The sequence below is a fragment of the Podarcis bocagei genome (genome assembly GCF_964188305.1).
Source record: "Podarcis bocagei genome assembly, chromosome: 1".
Taxonomy (NCBI): domain Eukaryota; kingdom Metazoa; phylum Chordata; class Lepidosauria; order Squamata; family Lacertidae; genus Podarcis; species Podarcis bocagei.
Window position 1 is genome coordinate 110549724 of NC_138125.1, and position 22888 is coordinate 110572611.

Below are 22888 nucleotides of genomic sequence, written 5' to 3' on the forward strand. Positions count from 1 at the left end.
AACAATGTAGAATTCGGCTCTTCTGATACTGTAAGAAATGTGAATGCCAAGTGTCACAGACATTAAAAATCCAAAACTAATGGTCCCAATCCATTGGTTGCGCACGATAAAGCGCCCCCCCCCCACCAACCAAGCGAGTGGCCTTAGACAGGAAACAAGAGTCTGCAGTCTGAACTCTATTGCAAATTTACCTCTGTAGAACTCTTCCCTGCGGGAGGTGCATAAATCTCAATATGTCATGAATGGGGAACCTATTTCATGGGAAAATTAAAATTCAAAAATTATGGGCCCACACGAGATGGAGGTGGAGTGGGAGAGAAGATAGGAGAAGGCTAAAAACAGGTTGCTGTGGTGGTGGTGTTTGTTTTTTTTTTTAAAGCTGAAGGTAAACCATGGAACACTCTGCCACACATGGAACATTATTAGATTAGTTCATCTCAACAGGGGACAGAGGAGGGGCAAGGGGAGTAACTGGTTCCGCAAAGGATTATGAGAGTTACTTCACAATCTGATTTCTTCCCTCTCCAGGAACTCTCATACAGGACTTGGAAAAGGGAAGAATTCCCGACAAAAACAGAAGGATAGATGAGGATAAGTACAAGCAAACAATTAACGATGACATAATACTTTCAATATAAAATGGCTTTCTCCCCTCTTTCAGAAACCTGCATTGTCGAGGCCTAACCAAAGTCCACAAATGAGAGGCAGAGGGGTAGCTATGCATGTAGATGTGACTCAAAACAGTGTTTTATTTGAATCCCCACTCAGTCACAAAATACTAGGAGACCTTGAGACCATGTCTATCTCTTCACCCAGGGATGGGGAACATCTGGCCTTCTAGATGTTGCTGGACTACAACTTCATCACCCCTGACCAGTGATATGGGCCCCTCCAGACTGGTGTTTATTGCGGGTGTATTCTACAACGTGTTATTGACACAATTATAATGCATTACGGGCAGACTGATTCTGCTTTAGCTTGTTCTGCAATGCTACCCCAATGTTGCCACATAATTACTGTTGGGAGGGGCTACAGCACAACAAAAGTGGAGCAAAATTAAACAGGAACATTTGTGGTACAGAGAGTTACCAGATTTCAGCAGGAAGGTGTGGGATATGCACTGACTGAAAATGAGGCAGTGTGATTGCTTTAAATCTTTTTGCTGCAACAAACAGAATCAAATGCAAGATGGCCATGATAGCACCATAAGCACACATCATTATGAATGCATCATAAAAATGATGTCCAGAGGGGCTGGGCCTGATGGGAATTGGAGCCCAAGAAGATCTGGAGGGCCACAGGTTCCATACCCCTGTCTTAGCCTAACATATCCCATAAAGTTGTTGTATGGATAAAATGTGGGCCTCCTCTGCACACTTCCCTGTCCCTGTTTCTCCAAGGAAGAACAGAATATGGACAGGAATAATAAATCAAATCCAGCAAACAGTTTGACACCCTCAAGCCACTTACACTGCAGTTGTCACATCACCCATGAAAAATAATCCAAAGTATGTCCATTGTTGCAGAAATGAGTTCTTCACTTTCACAACCATCTTTCTGAAGTTGGCCATTTCTTCAAAGTGACACTTTCTTTTATCGATGATTATAGTGTCTTCTTCCAGGTTCATATGAAAGTCTAGGGCATCAATGGGAATCTGACCTCTCTCAGCGCAAATGCATCATAATTTATTAATGCAGGGTTGTCAAAACATCAATACCTTCAAGAAACAGATTCCAAGAGTGTTGACACTGAAGCTGAAAAACTAGTAACTGGCTGCAAAGATACAACAATATATTCTTGGGATTTCCCTCTGTCTCCCAAACTGTGGCTGTGGAAAACTGATCAGACTTGTCATTGTCCACCAGATTCATGCAGCTCTTGTTAATAGTTTCAGTGATCTAAAAATATTTTTGCGGCAGCTGTTATATCTTACATTTTTTTGTCAGAAAAGAGAAAAGAATCTAGTGTGTAAGTATCATAGTCAAATGAAAAACATATGCCCATAGTTAATAGTATACAAAAAGAGCACTATGTATATCACTGAAAAAACGAATAACATAAGCTTTCACTATTGGCTTAAATTAATACTTTGCAACCATTTCCCCTTAAAAGGTGTGAACTCTGAGGGAGGGGGAATACTGCTGGGAAAGATGCCCTCTCTAATCTTAAAACGTGCGAGAATCTAAACAGTTTATTTATATGCAGCATCTTGTATTGATTACATTACGCTACATACTGTGTGAATCAGTAGCATTCAGATATTATTCCAAGGATTCTGGAGCTTTTAGTGAGTGAACCACCCAAAGATTTGGCTCTCACACTGAGTGTATCTCATACTTATATAATTCCTTACATATCTTGGAAGCCCCACTGAAATATTCTTCAAAGTGGGTCACAGGGGTTCTGAAAGTGATATGTCAGGTTGCCAGAACCGGCTGTTGGAGACAATGACCACATTCACACCATACATTCAAAGCACTTTAAACAATCGGGGTTTCCCCTAAGGAATTCTGGGAGCTGTAGTTTGCTAAGTGTGCTGAAAATGGTTTGGAGACCCCTACATTCCCCTCAGTTTACAGAGCGATTTAACAATCAGTTCCACAACACAAGGAACTGTAGCTTTGTGTGGTGCATGTGTTCTTTCCTCGTAGCAACTTCTCATGCATTTATGTTTCAATTATTTGATATTTGACCTAACTTGTCATTACAGATGTGGGATGCATTGGGCATGATCCATAAGAGAGATAAATAGGATAACCTACTTCCCAGGGTATCAGGGACTGGCTGGATGATGAAGAGTGTCGGGAGACACCAGTCCAAGACCTCCCCAGGGATGACACAGAGGAAGAAGACTTAGACCCAGGACAGTGGTGGTGGAACACTGAGGACAGATCTGAGGAGGGGACCAGCTGGGAGGTGGAAGAAGCAGGAGGCTTGAGTGAACACGGGGAGGTAGAAGAAGGAAGCTGTTCAAGCACTCAGCTAAGAGCCTAGGGTCTCAGTTTGAGCGCAGACTCTGACAGAGAGGAGCCATTTGCCTCACTTTCACAGCAGCTGCCAGCCCTTCTACAGCGAGCTCTCCTTTTCCACCGACACCCAAACGGTGAGGAGCCTTGCACACTGCTGAGCAGTGGGTGGGGTCCCTCCTCCTCACCATAGTTTACGTCTGCTTGGGAGGAGTCCAGAGGCAGAGGGCTAGAGAGGGAAGCAGGGGCCAGATGCCAGTCTCAGCAACATCTTCCAACTAGGGCCAGCTAGCCCAATTTCAGCATATGTGTGTAGTTACTCTCACAAACGCCATACTATGCTTTGAACAGCATTTACAATATAAGGTTTTAGAACTGGCAAGGACCTCGAGGGTCATGGAGTCAAACCCCGCCCCACCCCCCCACTGAGTGAGGATCCACAATGCAGCGTGCAACTACAGTATCCATGGCAGATGATGTGCAGCTTCTGCTTAAGTATCACCAGCTCACTGTAATGTATGCATCACCTATTAAATATCTGGCACGTGTGACCTTTCAGAGAAATGGCTATGATGCAGGAGGAGTTCGGCTCCAAGACAGCTGTCTCAGTGTAGTGGCCTGGCTAAAGAAGTGAATTATTACTTCGTGCAGTTCCCAAGCCTCTTCAGAAATACCCTTAACTCAGCTTTTCACGAGTTTCTAAATAAGCAGCAGAAGACAACACACTCGCTGCCTCCCACGGCAGCCTGTTCCACTGTCAACAACACTCCTACCTTTAGGAAGTGTCCTGTTATGTTATCCAAAATCTGCTTCCTTGTAATTTCCACTCATTAGTTCTAGTCCTGCCCTCTGAACAGGATCAGATTAAGACATGCTGAGGCCCTAAACTATGTCAAAGCTTATGAGGTCCCATAGCATTGCACCCCCACCTCACCCCCCTGTCAAAAGTGTATTGTTTCAACAGAACAGGCAATGAAAATAGAAAAAACTGAAGTGTTATATTTACATGTGTACTGGTACATAGGCAACAGGAAACTATTAAAATGTATACCTTGCAATAAGCTTATTTGCACATGAAACATTTAAATAAAAATATATTGATTTCTTACTTAGCATATATGAAAGTTATATTATCAATTTTCCTGCACAGATTTATAAACACAATACAATAAATAATTGTGCAACCATTTAAGTGCATTTTTGCCATATCATAATAATGTCTGTTTTCGATTAAGCTTCCCCCCATTTCCTTTATTTGCCAGTTGTTTAACGCTGGAAACTTAATAAGCTCTTTTATGTGGAGACTCCTCAAAATCTGAGGACCTAAACTTACATTGTGCGTAAATCTGGCACTGCCTACAAAGCAAAAGAGAACAAGTCTTCTCTATCTTCTCCATTACAGCTCTTCAGATATTTGAAGGCAGCTGCCATGTCTTCTGTTAACCTTCTCTTTTCCAGGTTAAATATATCCCCAGACCTTTCAACTGTTCCTTCTAGGACTTGGTTTCCACCCTCACCACCCCAGTTACCTTCCTCTGGATAACTTTCCAGTTTGCCAATATTCCTCTTTAACTCACTTTAATAGCATTCTTGTTTCACCACAAACACCACCGCCTTTGTAGGCCACAGCACAGCTAGCCAGTAGTTACCGAGGAAGGGGAAGAAGAGGAAGTAGAGGAGGAGGAGGAGGAGTAATATTTTTTGTACCCTGTCTATCTGACTGGGCTGCCACTCTGGGCATCTTCCAACATAATATACAGAAACGCAACAACAACAACCACACAACACAACACATTAAAAGTGTCCTGATCGACAGTGTGCATTCAGTAAGAAATAGATGAGACCCAGCATGGGATCAAAATGGTCACAATTTTATTGATTACAGATGTAAGCCAGATTTGGCATAGGCATTCGGTATGTATCCTGAATCAGTCAACCCAATTGCTGGCTAATATTTCCATCAGGGTCAATCCTGGCGAAAGGGCATACTCATCCCCATTGACGCAGAACTAATGGGGAAATCCCACCAGGACACTTTTCAGGGCTGTTCTATGGCCCATCATGTCCCTCTGGGCTTTCAGACAGAACTCTACTTTGGGCCCCTTTACCAGGGTACCCTGAGTTTTATCCACCCACCCCCAGCTTTAGACTATGGATTCAACCCAATGCTTTTTTCCCATCAAAGTTGTGACAATTTCTATGAGGAAGGCAAACAACTTGAAACAGCCCTTACGCTGAATTATATGAGGTTGGTGGCACTGTAAAGCCTGTGTCACATGATGATGAATTCGTTTTCTTTCCTGTCCTTCACCATAAGGTCTGAAAGCAGGTTACAAGCATTTTAAAGTCTATATTAAACTGCTTTTAATAAAACAAATAACAGTCATGGGAATAGGATGGGGCCTGCAAACATATATCTTAGGTGTCAAAGGCAGGGTTTCTCTACCCTTGATTATTATACAGCTGATTATCTAAAATCTAAAACTAACAGCAGAGCTTGTGTGGATGTAGTGAGCAAACAACAGAGAGCGCTAAAGAGCAATTGAAGAGGCTTTTATCCAAGAAGATGATTAGTAAGTTGAAAATGTGCCCTCCGGTTCCATTGGAAAGAATTGTGTTTGAGGAGATGTGAGGAGTTACTAAAGTGCCCTCTGTGGTGCTATTTCTGAAAGGAGACATTTGTGCATATAAGTCATTACTTGATGTAGTAGTCATCAAGTGGTGAGCATGCATTTATCAACCAAACCCAACTCCAACTGAAAATTATCCTGCACTACTATCTGTCCTGATAAATGTTGTCACCTTGGACTGTGGCTATGTGTCTCTTGTCATCCTTCTTCCTGTTGATTTTTCCTATCCATTCGTCATCAAAGTCAATCCCCCCCAACTCCTCTCTGTCTCCCGCTCTGTCTCCCGCTCTCTCTATAATTGACAATTCATAACCTGTTACAGTTCTGTTTTTACCCACCTGCTATTTTCCCATTCCTTAGTCTACTGTAAACTTCCTGAAGATTGCTTTAGAAAATTATTTTACCATCTGCTCTGCACTGCCTGGTATTTGATATCCTGTTAGGGTTTCCTGAACCATCTTTTGCAGCCCAGTCCTATTTGCATGCACCAAATTGAGCCAAAAGACAATTAGACAGCAGACGGTGTGTGAGTCCCAGTGCCTTCCCACTGAGTTGGGAATGCCACTATGAAGTCTTCCAGGTAACAAATGGGCCCGTGTGTGGTCCCTCTCCATTTTCAGCAGATGCAACTCTCCCATCTCGCGAATTAGCAATTAAAACAAAAGATTTCTTTGGGGGTTCAGTCAAATATGGTTACGTTCTGGAGGCTGCATCCTTCCAAGATCAAAAGATTCTTTGACAATGTGATAATACTTCTCTCTGCTTCACTGCTGAGAAGGGCCTGTTTTTCTTTCCCCCACCCTCTTCTCCTCCTCCTACTTTAAGTTGGGCCAAAATATGCGCTTCCTTCATGGAATCCTTCACTGTTCCCCCAATTTCTTTAATTGTCAAGATGCTGTTCTTTTCACAACATGCATATACTTTGTCTACATAATTCTTAATGTTAACTGTTACGGTATAGGTGTTGAGGCAGTAACACCCCAAATCTAGACCAATCTGAAGGGTCCTTGCCTTCCCATGGAGACTGGCATCAGGCAGCTATGGCTAATGTCATGATCCCAAGTCGTTCCGCATGTTCCCTCCAAGCTGTTCCTCATTGGCCAAGCATGTTCTCCGACTGAGCTCTTATTGGTTCGTTTATCTTTTGGGGGGAAGGGGGAGTTAAGCATTTCAGGTTCTGCGTTCTACTTATCTCAGCATATCTGAAATGGGAGTGTGAAATTTATTCTCTGTCATGTAGCAAGAGTGGGATGACCTGCCCTGTGCACCGTCTGGAAAGAGACACAAATGGGCATCAGAGTTCATGAAAGACGAGTTATTCAAATAACACCAGCAACACAAACCTATGCATGTCAACTCAGAAGTAGGGATGGAGGAGAAATTTGAGTCAGTATGTGTTTAAAGCTGAAACTGTCCAATTCGTGCTTTCTGAAACATATGCAAACTTAAACACAGCTATCCTTTGAAATTCACACATCTCTGAATTTTGCAATGTGGTTTTCCAATCAAACACTGTTAAAAAGCATGCATATATTTTAGGGATGTGTACGTAAAAATAAAGACATTACTGAAAACAGCACACAAAATGCATTCTATATGGGGAAATTGATTGAAAAATATCTGCACATTAGTTAAAACCCCATATAAAATGTGTTTATTAGAAGAAATTCACACAATAAAATGCTGGCGAATTTTCAGGTATTTTTTAAAAAATGTAAATTGCTGCAAAATCTGGAGAACTGGATTTATGGTGGCAAAAGGGAGAAACTGGGAGAACTGAAATAGACAATTCCTTCTTTCCTTACTCTGAAGTAAGTCCCATTGTAGTCAGTGGGACTTACTCCCGGGTCAGTGTGTAAAGGACTGGAGTCTTAATTACACACTGCCTTTTGTGTTGGGAATGTGAAGGTTTATCAAAATGCCAAGTGAAAAACCAGACATCAGTGTTCCCACTTTTGGTGAGGACTGAAGGTCAGGTATCATTGGATTGTCTCAGTTTCTCATTGGTCTAAAACAGTGCAGCACAAGTATGGTTGGTGGGCAAAGCGGAAATGGCATTGGACAGCAGCCACCGGTAGGTTTTCTGCACAACAAAGTATGAGCAGAATAGACTAAGTAGTATCAGAAGAAGAAGAAGAGTTTGGATTTGATATCCCGCTTTATCACTACCCAAAGAGGCTAACAATCTCCTTTCCCCCCCTCCCCCACAACAAACACTCTGTGAGGTTAGTGAGGCTGAGAGACTTCAGAGAAGTGTGACTAGCCCAAGGTCACCCAGCAACTGCATGTGGAGGAGCAGGGAAGCGAACCCGGTTCACCAGATTACATCAGGATATAGAATTTCAGTAGCAGAGTTCTTAAAGGTGCACCACCATTCCAAATCCATCCAAGTACCAGTTTTTGAGAGATGGGGCTAGGAATGAAACCTGTTCTTATTGTAGAGCATGGGAGCTGCCTTATACCAGATTATTGGTCCCTCTGGTTCAGGATTGTCTTCTTTGACTGGCAGTGGCTCTCCAGGGACTCTGGAAGAGATCTTCCCCACCACCAGCTACTTGATCCTCTGTGCTGAAGATGTCAAAGTTTGATTCCACCTAAACATTAGGAAGAACTTCCTGACAGTAAGAGCTGTTCGACAGTGGAATTTGCTGCCAAGGAGTGTGGTGGAGTCTCCTTCTTTGGAGGTCTTTAAGCAGAGGCTTGACAACCATATGTCAGGAGTGCTCTGATGGTGTTTCCTGCTTGACAGGGGGTTGGACTCGATGGCCCTTGTGGTCTCTTCCAACTCTATGATTCTATGATTCTATGAACCCGGGGCTTTCAGCATTCCATGCCTGTGCTCTACCACTGAGCTATGGCTCCAACCTAGAAAAGGCTAGTTACTGTTTATCACAGTGGCTAGAGAGCAATGGGTTATGCTATTTTGCTCCACACTCAATCCTGGTGAAAACAATAGGCTGCATTCTACTTCTGATCTGAGATCAGTTTTCTGATTTCCATTTCTCATTTTTTAAGCCTTAAGTTCATTTTACCCCACTTCAACAACAATTTACAATTTTGTTTAAAAGCCTGCATGAAAATATGTGCATATTTTTGTGCTAACTTCCAATCTATGTTTCTCTGCATGTCTACTTACAAGCAATTTCCCCTAATATAATGAATTTCTGTACATTATGTTCACTAACATACAATATATTGCACTGACTTCCCCCAATATGTGCACTTTTGGTTGGATGACTGCATCAAAAAGTGCCGTTTTTGAAGGACAGCTGCATTTTGCTTCACATCTTGGTTTGGGAAATGCAGATTAGATAGGTTCACCTTACAGTGCTAACTGAACAAATTTATCTTCTGTCCCTTTCCAGTGTGCAACCTGCCTCAGTACTCTAAACAAAGAGTTATTTAAACTGGATTTATATTTGTTTATTCGTCTTCTCAAAACCTATTTTGCAAAACTATTTTGGAGCTTGACAGTGCTTAATTCTGAGATAGTTAATATGGCAAAGTAACAACTCTATATAATTCTTTGTGTGATTCCTGCATGTCAGCAGTGAATCAAGCATCATATTCTGATCAGTAACCTGAATGCAGGGGAAGTTATCTTGTGATTGTGGGATATATCTAGCCTCATATTACCAACATGCTTAACTCTAATTAATGCACGATGAGTTAAAACAATAGAGTAAGCTGTCCTGCCAGACTTAGCTAGGTCACACACCCATACCTTGGGAGGAAGGGTTACCAAACTCTCCATTCTCTTTTTCTACCTAGTGAATTCTACCAGTAAGGAGGTGTAAACTAGATGCTTTAAGCTTAGAATGCGTGGCTTAAGCAATCCATCTTTGTGTTTCTATACAAATAATTTAGAAACTATTACCACTTTGAAACTCAGTTAAACTGCCTGTCTTTTCTTGCCACTGTATGGAAAAACATATGAATCTGACCTTTGAAAAGGTTGTAAGTAAACTATTTTTAGCTTACCCAACATGTGGTCTCTTTCTGTGCTGAGGGAAGTGGGGAACATTGGAAGCAACCTAGAAGCAGATATTTTAAAAGCCTAACAGTCTGTATTTCCACCCTCTACTTTGCTGCATGTTTTGTGATTTTAAAACATTGGTGTGGCTCGCCCACCTGAGGGCATTTGCTCCAAATTTGGATCTAGGCATGCAGGGAATTCTCCATTTATTTTACCTAACGTTTATTTCCTTTTAATCAAAATATAAAAATACTAAAACCAACAATGATCATGCTGAAAACTGCACAAAAACTGCCAAATAGAGATGCTTCAGGGAGTAGACATGGGAAAATATTCTTAAGCAGAGGAAATTACAAAATCTTGAATGTGCATTATATTTTATATTTTCTATCCAGTCAATTACAACTTAACTATGAAGTAGGTGAGGTGGATAGAACCTTTCCAAATACTACCCAGGGAGTTTCATGGCTGAGCAGGCATTTGACCTTCATCTCCTTCACACTGCACAATATTCTATTCATTGCACTACAAAGAATACCCAAATAAGACACACGCAAAAACGATTTGTCCTGCCTTTCATGTAATTACAAAGCAAACCGGTTTGGGTGCATCACCTCCTAAACAAGTCCTTTTAAGAAAAATGTATGTTTGTATCATAATGAAGTCTTTGGGGGAAAACAAAACTAAATTTGTTTAACATATAGAGTCTGTAATACAGTGAGTAAAACTCTGGGAGCCAGTCCTGGAGGATCTCACAGTGGTAACAGAAATGAAAATATTTTGACAAGATACTCACATGCAGACATCACCAGTAACTGTTTCAAAGCAAACTTAAAGTCCACTAATCCTTCCATTAGCATTTATCGGCAGCTGATTTTTCCCCCCAGCAGACTTGCTTCTCCTGCAGCAAGAAGGAATTCCGAAACTGGGATCAGATCCTAGTGCTCAAATTCCATGACAATTTAATGCAGGACAAGCCTACATTTTCCATTTCTTAGTTTTGAAATATATAGGGTTCCTGCCCCCCTCAGAGCATGCTTTGTTATGCCATATGTCCCTAGCCTACAAAGCTATCTTAAGTGTCTTTGAACTGACGTTCACATCTTCCTTCTCTGGGTGCTCTCAGATTATAATCATACAGTGGTACCTCGGGTTAAGTACTTAATTCGTTCCGGAGGTCTGTTCTTAACCTGAAACTGTTCTTAACCTGAAGCAACGCTTTAGCTAATGGGGCCTCCTGCTGCCACTGCGCCGCCGGAACACGATTTTTGTTCTTATCCTGAAGCAAAGTTCTTAACGCGAGGTAATATTTCTGGGTTAGCGGAGTCTGTAACCTGAAGTGTATGCAACCCGAGGTACCACTGTTCCTAGATCCCTGCCACACTATGCATTTAAAACACACAGCTTCACCAAAGTATCCTGGGAACTGCAGTTTGTTAAAGGGTGCTTTGAATCGGATCTCTGTGAGGAGTAAACTACAGTTCCCAAGCTTCTTTGAGGAAAGTCGTGTGCTTAAATAGTTTGGTGTGGCTGTGAATTCAGAGTCAACCCATTGAAACGAATGGAGAAGTAACTGAAATCCACGGATTTCAATGGATCGAAGCATGACTAATGTTGGGCTATCACTCACTATTCTTAGGACACATTAGATACGCAGGTGGCACTGTGGGTTAAACCACAGAGCCTAGGACTTGCCGATCAGAAGGTCGGCGGTTCGAATCCCCATGACAGGGTGAGCTCCTGTTGCTCGGTCCCGGCTCCTGCCAACCTAGCAGTTCGAAAGCACGTCAAAGTGCAAGTAGATAAATAGGTACTGCTCCGGTGGGAAGGTAAACAGCGTTTCCGTGTGCTGCTCTGGTTCGCCAGAAGCGGCTTAGTCCTGCTGGCCACATGACCCGGAAGCTGTACGCCGGCTCCCTCGGGCAATAAAGCGAGATGAGCGCCGCAACCCCAGAGTAGGCCATGACTGGATCTAATGGTCAGGGGTCCCTTTACCTTTTTATACCCTATATATATATGTGACACATGAGACCCACACAAATGCACAGTGAGAAACTGCTGTAGCCACCACAAAGCCCTTGGCAGAACGGCAGCGCCATTTATTCTCAGTCTACGTTTTCCACTCTCTTCCTTTAATCCCGAAATGTCTGTATTTCCTCTAACTCTCTTTCCTCAAAAAAACACAACCAACCCTGAATAATAAACCACGCTGGAAAGCAGTGATGTTGCTAAGGCTTAGCATTTGGGGTGGCAGATGGGGTGATAAGCACAACGTTTGTGGGGGTGGAGGGTAATGGTCCCTATCACTCTGTACCCACTAAGTGTATTTTTAGCATTAAAATAATCATGCAGCAATTGGGTGGAAATGAGAGCCGTGTTTTATTATCTGGAAATTACACCCTTCGTGGAAATAACAATATTGAGAAACCGATCATATGCAAAATTAAGACTAGAGCTCAGTTATGATGGCGGCGTTATATTTTCAATGGGAGTAGCCCTCCTGCTATACAGAGTGCATCTGTTTGGCAAAGGTTGAAAGTTAAGTATGGGGTATTAGGTGTGGAGGCAGTGAAAATAATGCCTATGGGGATATGGCAGAGGAAGAGCAAAATGGGAGGTGGTTGTGCTTCTGGATCACTCTGTCATCATACTGTGTGTCCAAAGTCTCTCTGTGTGAGTTTCATTCGCTTCATACGACAGCTGAACCTATTTGATAAACCAGTATAAAACACAACTGGACGTTGCCCCTTCATAAATACAGCTTCTATACTCAGTAGCATTTTGAATCAAGTCAGATACCTAGAACATCAGAAGATTCCAGACAGAGCCCAGTACAAGTCACAGAGCAACAGAACACACAAGGTGAATCCTTTCTTTGCCAAATGATCAACTATTTGCTAAAATAGTTTGCTAAAATATATAAAACAATTTGCTAAAATATCAACTATTCCTCCCCCCCCCCAACTCTTTTGCTGTGTGTACCTTTTGTACCTACCAGTGATTACATTGCCTCTTCATTATATCTGACCTATGATAGCTGAACATTCCTGCAGAGCTTGTTCTAAAATATTTTCAACAGAGAGAGAGAATAGGATTCAGCGTTTGGTATTATACTGCTGTCCAGTGTGATTGCTTTGCCGTTCAGAACACAATAAATTTAAGTAATAAACATGGTAGACCTTTGAATCAAAAAGGCAAAGCATACATGAAGAATATTAATTAAAATAAAATAAAATAATAGCCAAGTCCCTCTAGACTCCTCAGTAACATATTCTCCTTGATCTGGAATTAGAGTTTCTTCAATTCATTCCTACGCAGAATTAGGCGTGCAAAATCAATTGATTTCAAAGGGTTAGGCACACTTAAACCGGCATTGGATTGGGCTGCTTTTTTAAGTTCTTTATTTGAGAGCTCTTTTCATAGGGTGCCAAGAAGCTAACAAATTTATATTGTTTGTACCTTACTCCTCTTTTAATTCAGCATAATATGGTGTGTGCTTCTGTAGGTCGGTCGGAAAGCTCTTCTCCCTTCTTAACATGATTATATTGTGCCGAACATTTCGAGAAGGAAATATTTCTTTGTGCCTTACACCACACATTATGCGCAGAGCACAATGTGCAAAACTGCTAATAATCACATATAATCATTACTTCTGAATCTTGATTCCCAATCTTTTTCTTTGACGTCGGTGACTATAGTCCACATTAAAACCGACACACCCTTATAGGTAAAAATAAAATCCTTGTTTTAATAAGGGATGGACAAAAATCTGGACGAAAGGGACAAAAGGGATGGACGAAAATGCAAGCACACACATACACACACAAATATAGAAGCAGATTTGTTTTGACAGCCTATTATGCCACAAAAATCATTATGAGCGTAAGCTACAGCTCAGCGCATCAGCTTAGAGACTGCAAATCCCCGGACCATAGTTAAATACATTTGCAGTAAGCCGTGAAAAGCTGAACAAAACCCAGTTGGTTCTTAGCAGCTCAACACAGCAATTTACTTTTGGGGGAAAAAAGGGGGGGAGAAAACCACCCCTAAAACAACATTTTAAACTTTTTGCAAAACAGAAATTTTCTTTGCATATACTGTTAAGTGACCACACTTTTATTTTGCAATGAGAGACCAGATCTGGCACTACATATTTTGGCAGCTCCTCATACGAAACTGAACAAACAGTTTCTTAAGTGATGCTTGGAAGACAAATCTGGAAAAGATTCAGATCTATTTAAATGGATGCATACTTGCTGTCATTTTGGGAATTGTTAAATAAGATATTTTATTTCTGTGATCATTCTGAGGGTGGAAAACGTAAAGAAATCAATGAAAAATGCATACAGTAGATCAAGATAGCCAAGGCTGTTATAGTTCATTTATTGTTTCATTTAAATAATACATGATTTTTCCATTTTAAATGCTCAAGGTGGCTTGTATATGCCATGAAACAAATAAGTAGGTTCCTGTGTTCCTCACTGAGTTCACTGAGCAACTGTGTTATGTAGCAGTTAGTCACCAAGCCTGATGCAATTCCCTTGCGTACATACTAAGACTTTTCATCCAAAAGTCTCATCCATACAACTTCTCTTTAGATGACACCTTGACCCAAGGCTGGTCTCTGGACAGCTTCATTTGGACAAATACCATAGTACAGTGTTATCAAGAAGTGGAAATGAATGTCCATATCCATGTCAACATAGTATCCAATGTGAACAAATGCATGAGCACATTGGCTCCCATCACTGATGGGATCCGGCTTAAGGATAGCTCTGGATGTGCAATGCTGTTTCCATACATAAAAAGGATCACTGGATCCAGATGACAACGTTATAATGGAAGTACCCTAGGAGACAGCCTTTGTGACCCTCCCATCCTGCATGGACTCCCACCAGTCCCAGCCATGTCAGGGATGATGGGCATTGCAGTCCCACAACATCTAGAGGGCTGAAAGTCCCCTGTCCCAGCCTTTAGCATGTTTAAACAGGGGGAAGTCCCACTGAATTCAATCCTATTAAGTTTCTGCTAAGCGAGCTTGAGATTGCAGCTGTAATGTTTCGGCGGGTCCTGCAGCCTCATTTGTTCTGTTGCTGTCACTGATGGAGTTGCCCAGTGGTTGCCTACAGCAGCCTTCCTGAAACTGGTTGCCCTCCATACATTTTAGACTACATCTAATTTGTTGACCAGCCTGGCCAATGGCCAGCAAAGATGGGAACTGTAGTCCCAAACATCTGGAAGGTGGCAGGTTGAGAAATGCTGGTCTGCAGCTCCCACGCTCACCAAAAGGATGCATTCACTTTCAGGAATGCTTTCTTAGAAACTCTTGCTGGAGCACCATCCATCACAATATGCGGATGACAACCCATCACCACTTTCTGCTGAGCAAGTACCTTCGAGTGACATAAAACACCATCAGACCGAGGGATCATTCTACGTTCCTTTTGTTCTTTGTAGCCTTCATTTCGTCCCAGCGTCATGTATAAAATGTCTCCGCAATGGCACCTTTCTTGACCATTCCATCCACTTCAGGTGAGAAGCTTCTTCATCAGAAAGTGGGAACGAAGGAAAGATGGAAAATTTCCATTGTCTCCTAAAATGTGTTGTCTATTGGCAAAGCCAACACAAAAGAAAGACGATGTAATGCAGCAACAGCTTCTAATTCAGCATGAGGTCTTCCTAGACAAGGAGGTTTCATTGTGCTGGCATTTGGTCATGCTAGCCAAAGCAGCCAACTGGCTCTGGCTTCAGTATTTTGACACATCGTATGAAATTTATCTTTACAATAGATTCCACATTTTCAGTGGTGTAAAAAAAAAAAAAAGCGGGGGGGGGGGGAGGAAGGAGCCTTTGGCATTTCAAAAAAAGAAGAAGTTTTTTAAAAATAATAATAATAAAAATCTTGTTCTCCTGGCTGAAAGAAAATCTTGGCATCATGACTACAGTTTGTGTCCCAAAGGCCCAGCAACAAGCCGGCAAATTAAAGCATCTCCAAAATCGTGGGGTTTTTTTAAAATAAAAAACCCCCCTCAGTATTTTAAACCAGTGTTATGCATTTGGAGATGTGATTTTTCAGTATCTTGGACCTAGGAAGCTGCCTTGCATTGAGACCATTCATCCTCCCATCTCAGTATCCTCTATCCTGACCAGCAAAAATCTTTTCTGGCCCTACCTAGAGACTAAACTTGGAATCTTTTTATGCACGATAGATCCTCTCCCATCCTTAAGCTATGGTCCTTTGTCCAAACGACCTTGCAAGATAATCAAAAGCTTAGGTTGAACAGCAGGTTGAAAGCTATGCAGGTTTGTGGCCACCACCACATCTTAATGGCAACAAATTTCATAGTTAAACTATGATGGCCAATGTGATACCTGCAGGTGCATATGAACCTACAGAGACCTTCCCTGGTACACACTGGCCCCTCTCCCTGCTGAAATTAGGGTTGAAGTGTGTGGTCCCCATGACAGATTCTCGAGATTGCCAATGTGTTCACAGGCCCCAAAAGTTTGGCAGTCCCTGAATAACGTATGCACTATTGTAAGGATGTGTCCCGTCTTGTCTCTGTGTTGCTGCAGATGTGCACATGTTGTATTTACAATGGGTCTATTGTAAAGTAGTATACTTGTGATGTTTGAGACAGACCAGAAGAGAAGACAGGGCCACAATAATTTATAAACCTACATATTTTTAAAATGTCCCGCAGTGCAGGTGAAAGCGGGACGGGCAGATTGTGCTGTTAAGCATGTCTCAGAAGGCAGAGCACTGTTCTGAACCTGGACACCCAGAGACAATTTCTAGGGAAGCCACAATTCACCTTAATATTGGCAAGTCCACTGCAGTCTCTGTCCCAAGTTACAGCTAACTTTCCAGCACTGACCTGGAGTAGACCTGTTCCCATAAATAGGGACTGTGTTGTTTCCTTTATGTGAGTTCCCACACTGTGCTAGGGGAGGGAGTCAGAGAAAAGAATTCCTTGCTCTTCTCCCCTTTTCCCTGTTCACTGCTGGTGTCTTCTGCTCCTTCAAAGTATTGTTGTTTTATTTTTCTGGTTCCACTCCTTTTATGGATGCTGGTATATGTGTAAATCCTCTTGTGCTCAGGTCCTACCTGCCAGCTTTGCATTGGCATCTGGTTGGAGAGAACTGGGTGAAGGCTTTTAATGGATAGTTAAGCAGCCATTTAAGGTTCGGCAGGGTGTTCTCTGGCATTTTAACTTTACAAAATCATAATGTTGCAAACTGAACTAACCAAACCAAGGTCATTAAGATTTGCACACAAAAATGGGAAAAATAAATAATTGGCCAACATTCTCTGATTTGTAAATTGGAATGCAGATATCTGGATATGAATTCACATGGTGAGAGTGAAATGTTTAGCTCAAAAATTATCATGCGCTTTAGACATGTTTTGATTGTGACAGGTGTAGAATCTCTCAGCTGTTTATCGTCATCATCATTATTACCATTATTACCATTCTACATGCCATTGATTGTAAAAATGAAGAAGCTCAAAGTGGCTTACAAATACTAAATGCCCTTATTATCTTTTTACCTTTTTAATTCATTAAAGTGTTTCTATACCACTGTATACAGACTATAAAATGTTATTTAAAATTAAAATAAATAAATAATACAGATAGGCAGGTGACTGACAAATCAAAAATTAAACAACTACATAGGTTTGCACCAAAAAGTCTTCAAGAGATGTCTGAAAGTAAATAATAATAATAATAATAATAATAATAATAATAATAATAATAATAATGTATACCACCCTATACCTGCAGGTCTCAGGCCAGTTCCCAAGATAAAATCACAATATAAAAATACTAAAAATAATAATAATAAAACAAGAACAACTAAATAAATGAGAGTGCCTGCCAAAGCTCTGCTGGAAGAGTGTTCCATGGCATGGACCAATGCTCGACTTCTTGAGGCCAGGCAGCCAGATTTTTGTAGCATGGGGGGCCTACTAATAGTGTTCCTCCAGGTCAAGCTGTCCTTAAGGCATCCTCTGCATGCTCTCCATCCAAAACTTGTTATACTGCAATCTTTTATATGTCTCGTTAGAAGAAAACCCGATTGAATTAATGGGATTGAATCCCAGGTAGGGAAAGATGCATCTAGCCATATCCATTTAGTTTCTCATTTTTCCAATATTAACTTCCACCCTCCAGATTTCAACATCAGTTTGTGATTTTTTTTTTCATTTTTAAGTCCTTGTGAAAATTCACCAGCATTTCAGTGCTAATTTCTCCTAATATTCGCACTTTTGCATGCAATTTTTCCAAATGCACCCATTTTTGCAAAGATATTTCCCGGTCTGCATCTGTATTGGAAGTGTTTTGTGTTTTGGCTGCCCCCGGGCCCCTTCAGAAGGAAGGGCAGGATATAAATTTAAAAGATGGTGATGATGATACATGTCACTAATATGCATCTTATGCACACTTTGCCCCTGTATATGCATTTTTATGCACATTGCTGTACTTGTCTGGCTTGACAACCATATGTCAGGAGTGCTCTGATGGTGTTTCCTGCTTGGCAGGGGGTTGGACTCGATGGCCCTTGTGGTCTCTTCCAACTCTATGATTCTATGATTCTATGAATTGCACAGTAAAATTCAGAGACATGCACATTTTGAAGGGAGGCTGTCCTTCCATGTGTGTATTGTTTCAGAAGTGAAAATTAGGTGGGTTCGCATTTAAATGCAAATTGAATTGACTTTCTCTTCCCTCCCTACTCCCAAGCAACTATGTACAGGAGGGACAGCTAACCAACAGCCCATGGACCAGATCTGCCCAAAGGTTTTTGCACAACCAACCCCAAGAATTTGCCATTTTTTTATTTAAAAATAATTATTTTACTGGGTGGGGGGAGACTGTTCTTCTGAGGTGTCCCAGGCCACAGTGAGACTCCACAGCTAATTCTCCGCTGGCCCAAGTAGGACTAATTCAACCAGTTAGCCCTGGCGACTATCTAATGCTTATTAGTTGGTTTCCCCCAAAATTGATTTCTGAACTTTATTGTTATTCATGTTTTTATACTGTATTTTATGCTGCTTCTACAATTAAGTGTTTTAAATTCGTTGTTAGCCGCCCTGAGCCCGGTTTTCTGAACCGGGAAGGGCAGGGTATAAATAAAAAAAATATTATAATAATTATTATTACTGCTATCATTCTGTGACGGTCCCACAAGCCTTCCAAAAATTGGTCCGTCCCCCCCTTGACTCACCTTGCCACAGCATCTCTTCTCTCCCTGGTACAGCAACACTGCAATCCTCCGTGGGGCTCAGGAGACAGGAAGGAGAGCCCCAGGAGGATTGCAGCCTTGGATGCCAAACAAAATCCTGCTGCACGCTAGTTTTCAAATACAGCCGGACCTTAACTTTCAAGCCTGTACAAAACAACATGAGATGCTGCTGGTCAAATACAAGATATCTTTCTTCATGCAAGCTCTCTCAACATTGCAGAGACAGGCACTCTCCCCCCACCAAGCCTCCCTGGTTTTTGATTTTAGGATGTTAAAAGATTTCCTTTTTTAGGCAATTCAGTGGAAACAGCAACAAGGCAGTGCAAAAAAGAAGCATGCTGTCTTCAAAAGGCAGGTGTCTATCAGTTATTGAAACTTGGATACTGAGCACACAAAATGGGAAACATGTTGAATATGCAGAGAATATCTGAGGAACATTTCTCATCTGAATTCGCATAGAAGAATTCTGAGGAGAATCTTCCAGAAGCAAATTCTGCTCTCATGAACAAGGCAACTTCTGGTTTACTTAGGCAAACTGGGGTCAGGGGAACCCAGTCCTTATTGTTTCAAAAACAAACACAGGAGTACTTTTAAAAGGGGACAGATCCACACCCTATATTTAAAGCACATCCAATGCACATTTAGAGCACATAGCTTCACCTAAAGAATCCTGTGAACTGTAGTTGCCCCTTGCAGCGCTACAATTTCCAGTGTCGTGAACAAAGCACAGTTCCCAGAATTCTTTGGGAGACATCATGTGCTTTAAATGTATGGTGTATGCACTCTAAATTTACAGTGTGGCTCCTCCCTAAAAGTATCTCTACCTAAGTCTTGGTGACCAAAAGCCTTGTGTAGATGACCCATCTCAACTGTCAACTATGAGGAATGGTGGGGGTTTCCTCCCCTCGCCTTTTTAATAAGAACTGTTACTTTTTATGAAGGATGGAGACATCCATAAAAAAGACAACAGCACTTTGCAAAACAGTTCATTTAGGAAACAATCACATGACCTTTTTCCTTGACTTTAAGCTAGCAATAAAACTGGCTGAGCCAACCAGCCCTAATGAGGGAGAGAAAGAGAAAACATCGGCTCCTTCACTTTCCCTCCATCTAATTATAAATATCATTGTCAACTGACTCCAGGATCAGCTGAATCCTAATTGACCTCCAACACTGTACAGTGAAAAGATAGTCAGAACTGCCAAACTCAATATAAGGAAGATAAATAAACTGTAATTAGTGACTTAACTCCTAGCTCCCCAATTTGTGTTTCTCAAGTGTGGCTTGCAATTGCAACATCTTGCTTAAAAGTTTATTTTTCAGGCAGATCTTATAAATTAGTCCCTTCTGACTTTATAAAGTGAGCAGCTAGCCACACATCATCATCTTCTGAGATATGAAATAATGACAAAGATTAGGCAGGCAATTCCAAGAGAGGAGATCCTAAAAGAAACAGTTTGGTTGGTGGTGGTGATTACATTATATTGCCACACAGAAAAAGATATCCAAGTGACTTTCAAAATGTATAAGTTCATAAAGCATAAATAAGAGCATGAGTAAAGTAGCATCACTTTACATATTCTGATTCTGATTATCTTGAGGGATTTTTTGGTCAGATATGGAATCTAGACATATGCACATAAGGTTTTGTATACAATTTTTGTATATGTAGAGTTTTGTTTTGATTTTAAAATGCGGAAAGAAATACGTATATCTCTGTGTGGAAATTGGATAGTTATTGCGGAGCCCAGTCCTTGGCATGTTTACTGAAAAGTAAGCCAAATTGAGCTCAGTTGGGATCATTGTATTATTCTTCTCAAAATATTCTCAACCCCAAATACTAACCCCTTGCAGGCATCTGGCCTGGTTAGACCTCTAAGCTCTTTCCCCTTTACACTTTTTAAAAGACACTTGAGTTCTGGTGGAGAGCAGAATTACTCCATCAAAATATTTCAGGGAGGAATCAAGTAGTTACACAAGAACAGAGGTGGCCAGTATGTTACCCTCCCAGATGGACTACAATGCCTAGCATCCCTGACCACTGGCCATGTTGGCTGAGGCTAATAAGAGTTGCAGTCCAGCAACATCTGCAGAGTCCCCAGTGTTGGCTGACCCCTGCACTAGGTCTTTTTATTTCGTAATGCGGATAGGGGAATCTGAAGACTGAATCCTTCCCAGGTCCAGCACTTCTCAAGTGGACACCATTGTCAGTCTAAGAGAATAAGGGAGAAGTTCGTGGTGAGCTCCAGCACCTCTTTTTCTAGAAGAATAGCACTGACTATATGTCTCTTATTACTGTCTTCATACCATGCCTTTCGCTGCTGCACATTATTGGCTGGCTGGCTGCCATTGGCAGGGATGGGTAGCACAGGGGAAACAAAGGAAGGTCACTGTCAAACTGTCAATATTTTGTAGGACAGAGTCAAGTGTGTACTGGAAATGTAGGTTTGTGCAGTTAATGTGTATGAAAACAGTCCATTTCCCTAGCTCAATGAAACCACTTTGGGGCGGGGGACACACACTAGATTTTTTGCAGCTTGGAACTTGTCAAGAAACTGCACTGAAAAGTGTGGGATGAACAAAGGATTGAAGGGAAGGCATATAATTACTGCAGAAGCATGTCAGAATGCCTGCTCGTTGTCATACAACAGCGTCACAAACAAATCAGAACAAATGCTCAATAAAGACTGGTTGTAGTCTAACCTTTGCATAAGCTCTGAGCAAGCAACTCAGAGTAAATGCTCAGTAGACTAGTTGTACAGAGGAGCCCTAAGAATGCCTAAATATTACAGGAAGAGGAGGCAGATGGGGGTGTTGTTGTTGTTGCAGAAGCTCTACGTCTACCATGTCTAATCCTGGCCTCCAGAAGAAGGGATCTAAACCTAGTCTCTTCATGAAATGCTCATATTCTACCTGCAAAGAATTCCTGTCAAAGGAACTTTGCATCCTCACATTTGAATTTGTATGAAACAGTTTGGTTCCAAGATGCCATTCCACTTTATTTTTCTGAACACATAATTTGGCCATTAGGCACAAGTAGTAAGACTTAGGAAAGCTTGAGAGGCACTCTTATATTGTAATCGTATAACGTCTGCCCAGATGTAAGTCCTGTAGAGTTCAGTGGGGCTAGGGCCCAGGTAATTTGGTATATAGTCACCTGGAAGTAAATCTTGTTTGAACACAACTCTGTAAGCATGTACAGGATTGTGCCGAAAAATCCTTGCTTCTCAATGCTCCTCGTAATGTGAAAATGCATATCTGAAGTGTGTGTTTCTGGTATTTGCTGTTAGTACATTTAAAGGTGTCATACCACCCAAAAGTGAAAATGGAAATTGCATGGAAGGATGCCCTATAGGGCAGGATTCACTTGACAGCCACACCAGCAGAAGTCCTACACAAGGACTTCCACTTGCACAACAGGGCTTCCTCCCTTCTCTTTGACCCCCTGTGCCCCAATACTGGCTCTGGGGGAATTGGGAGGACCCCCAGAACAGTGCACAGGGGAGAAGGGGAAGGGGAGTATTCCATCTGGCAAGCTGGAATCCTTGTGCAGGCGGAATGATTGGAAGAACGCAACATTGAGCTTTACCTATTGATTTTGGTATGGTATGTGCATGTTGCAAGCTACTTTCAACAGCCTGAGCTACTATGCAAATATTTATATAGAACCCATAAGCACTGATCTGACAGATTAACAGACGTCTACTTATAAAAGTATTTATATACTGCCTTCTCACCAAATATCAGGGTGGTGTACAGCAACACGAAAACAGGCACATTATATAGATATATATCTAAAAGAAAGTCAAAAAGCGAAAAATCATTAATCACTGGTACTATAGGGTTGAAAGAGGAAATCACCCCAGTGACAGGCTAAATGAGATTAGACTCTATGTGACATGGTTGTAACATATCTGGGAACACTAGTAAACACACCAAGGCAAAATCTGAAAATTAGAGAGAGGGAAATAACATGTCTCTAGAATATAATCAGTTCAGAAGATCACAGCTTTCTCATAGAAACAAAGTCACACATTTTAACCATACTGCCTTTTTTAAAAGAAAA

General features: G+C 41.5%; 1 long non-coding RNA gene across 1 annotated transcript; it reads right to left on the minus strand.

Annotated features, from left to right (window-relative positions):
• Positions 1–507: 507 nt before the first annotated feature.
• LOC308584735 lies at positions 508–22618 on the minus strand. Its single transcript, XR_014006990.1, has 4 exons — positions 22560–22618; positions 18805–18966; positions 12569–12634; positions 508–1718 (listed from the first exon to the last, which is right to left on the minus strand). It is a non-coding gene; the product is annotated as an uncharacterized lncRNA (long non-coding RNA).
• Positions 22619–22888: the final 270 nt, after the last annotated feature.